We start from the raw sequence: 2,985 nt of genomic DNA on the forward strand, positions 1-2,985 counted from the left end.
TTGGTGAAGATGTGATGGGGAAGAGAAATGGAGGTGATTGGTGAGGGGTATTTGGAAAAAGGTATTATGGAAAGGTGTGAAGAAGAGAGGGAGAGAGTTGAGGTAGGTGGGGATCCTGTGGGGTCCACAGATCCTGAGGTGTCAAGGATTTCTCGTCCCTGCACCATGTTGGCGTGTAAACACCCCTTGGAGTGCCAATCCTGGCGTTAAACGCCAGGTTGCTGCCCATTCTTGGCGTTTAACACCAGCTTTTCTTCCCTTTCTGGCGTTAAACGCCAACTTGTTGCCCTTTTCTGGTGTTAAACGCCAGTCTTGTGCCATTTGCTGGTGTTAAACGCCCAGAATGGTGCCAGACTGGACGTTTAACACCCATTCTGCTACCCTTACTGGCATTTAAATGCTAGTAAGCTCCTCCTCTAGGGTATGCTATTTTTAATGCTATTTTTCATTCTATTTTTGCTTTTTCAGTTGTTTTTGTGACTTCACATGATCATCAACCTAAAGAAAATATAAATAACCATGGAAAATAAATAGATATAATTGAATAAAATTGGGTTGCCTCCCAATAAGTGCTTCTTTAATGTCAATAGCTTGACAGTGGGCTCTCATAGAGCCTCACAGATACTCAGAGCATGATGATGGCCTCCCAACACCAAACTTAGAGTTTGAATGTAGGGGCTCTGTTTGACTCTGCTTTGAGGGAAGCTTTTCATGCTTTCCCTCCATGGTTATAGAGGGAGATCCTTGAGCCTTAAACACAAGGTAGTCCTCATTCACTTGAAGGACCAACTCTCCTCTGTCAACATCAATCACAGCTTTTGCTGTGGCTAGAAAGGGTCTGCCAAGGATGATGGAATCATCCATATTCTTCCCAGTTTCCAGGATTATGAAATTTGTAGGGATGTAAAGGCCTTCAACCTTTACCAAGACATCCTCTACAAGTCCATAAGCTTGTTTCCTTGAATTGTCTGCCATCTCTAGTGAGATTCTTGCAGCTTGCACCTCAAGGATCCCTAGTTTCTCCATTACAGAGAGGGGCATGAGGTTTATACTTGACCACAGGTCACACAAAGCCTTCTCAAACTTCATGGTGCCTATGGTACAAGGTATTGAGAACTTTCTAGGGTCCGGTTTCTTCTAAGGTAATTTCTGCCTAACCAAGGTATTCAGTTCATTGATGAGCAATGGAGGTTCATCCTCCCAAGTCTCGTTACCAAATAACTTGGCATTCAGTTTTATGATTGCTCTTAGATATTGAGCAACTTGCTTTTCAGCAACATCTTCATCCTCTTCAGAGGAAGAATACTCATCAGAGCTCATGAATGGCAGAAGTAAGTTTAGTGGAATCTCTATGGTCTCTATATGAGCTTCAAATCCCTTCGGTTCCTCATTAGGGAACTCCTTGGAGGCCAGTGGACGTCCATTGAGGTCTTCCTCAGTGGAAATCACTGCCTCTCCCTCCTCTACAGGTTCGGCCGCGTGGGACATGTTTATGGCCTTGCACTCTCTTTTTGGATTTTCTTCTGTATTGATTGGGAGAGTACTGGGAGGGAGTTCAGTAACTTTCTTACTCAGTTGACCCACCTGAGCCTCCAAATTTCTAATAGAGGACCTTGTTTCAGTCATGAAACTTAGTGTGGTTTTAGATAGATCAGAGACTATGGCTGCTAAGCTAAAGAGACTCTGCTAAGAATTCTCTGTCTGTTGCTGAGAAGATGATGGAAATGGCTTGCTATTGCTAAACCTATTTCTTCTACTATTATTGTTGTTGAAGCCTTGTTGAGGCTTCTGTTAGTCCTTCCATGAGAGATTTGGATGATTTCTCCATGAAGGATTATAGGTGTTTCCATAGGGTTCTCCCATGTAATTCACCTCTGTCATTGCAGGATTCTCAGGATGATAAGCTTCTTCTTCAGAGGAAGCCTCCTTAGTACTGCCTGATACAGCTTGCATTTCAGACAGACTCTGAGAAATCATATTGACTTACTGAGTCAATATTTTATTCTGAGCCAATATGGCATTCAGAGTATTAATCTCAAGAACTCCTTTCTTCTGAGTTGTCCCATTATTCACAGGATTCCTTTCAGAAGTGTACATGAACTGGGTATTTGCAACCATTTCAATAAGTTCCTGGGCTTCTTCAGACGTCTTCTTCAGATGAAGAGATCCACCAACAGAGTTGTCCAATGACATCTTGGACAGTTCAAACAGTCCATCATAGAATATGCATATGATGCTCCATTCTGAAAGCATGCCAGAAGGACACCTTCTAATCAATTGCTTGTATCTTTCCCAAGCTTCATAGAGGGATTCGCCTTCCTTCTGTCTTAAGGTTTGGATTTCCACTCTAAGCTTACTCAATTTTTGAGGTGGAAAGAACTTTGCCAAGAAGGGATTGACCTGCTTTTCCCAAGAGTTTAGGCTTTCTTTAGGTTGTGTGTCCAACCATGTCCTAGCTCTGTCTCTTACTACAAAGGGAAAAAGCATAAGTCTGTAGACCTCAAGGTCAATCCCATTGGTCTTGACAGTGTCACAGATTTGCAAGAATTCAGCTAGAAACTGATGAGGATCTTTCAATGGAAGTCCATGATACTTGCAATTCTACTGCATCAGAGAAACTAATTGAGGCTTAAGCTCAAAGTTGTTTGCTCCAATTGCAGGAATTGAGATGCTCCTTCCACAGAAGTCAGAAGAGGGTACAGTGAAGTAACCAAGCATCTTCCTTGCATCTCTACCATTGTTGTTGGGTTCGGCCATGTTTGTTTTGTCTGCTTCCTTTTCAAAAATTTTTGTTAGGTCCTCTCCAGAGAGTTGTGCTTTAGCTTCTCCTAGCTTTCTCTTCAAGGTCCTTTCAGGTTCAGGATCAGCTTCAACAAGAATGCCTTTGTCCTTGTTCCTGCTCATATGAAAAAGAAGAGAACAAGAAAGTATAGAATCCTCTATGTCACAGTATAGAGATTCCTTGAGGTGTCAGAGGAAAAGAAT

At 42.4% G+C, this 2,985-nt stretch overlaps 1 non-coding gene across 1 annotated transcript; it reads left to right on the forward strand.

The window, feature by feature from the left end:
- The first annotated feature begins 2,251 nt into the window (after positions 1-2,251).
- On the forward strand, positions 2,252-2,355 carry LOC148580550 (small nucleolar RNA R71). The gene has a single exon (XR_015896171.1). It is a non-coding gene; the product is annotated as a small nucleolar RNA R71 (small nucleolar RNA).
- Positions 2,356-2,985: the final 630 nt, after the last annotated feature.

The sequence above is a fragment of the Arachis ipaensis genome, chromosome B10 (genome assembly GCF_059453495.1).
Source record: "Arachis ipaensis isolate K30076 ecotype BB chromosome B10, ASM5945349v1, whole genome shotgun sequence".
Taxonomy (NCBI): Eukaryota; Viridiplantae; Streptophyta; class Magnoliopsida; order Fabales; family Fabaceae; genus Arachis; species Arachis ipaensis.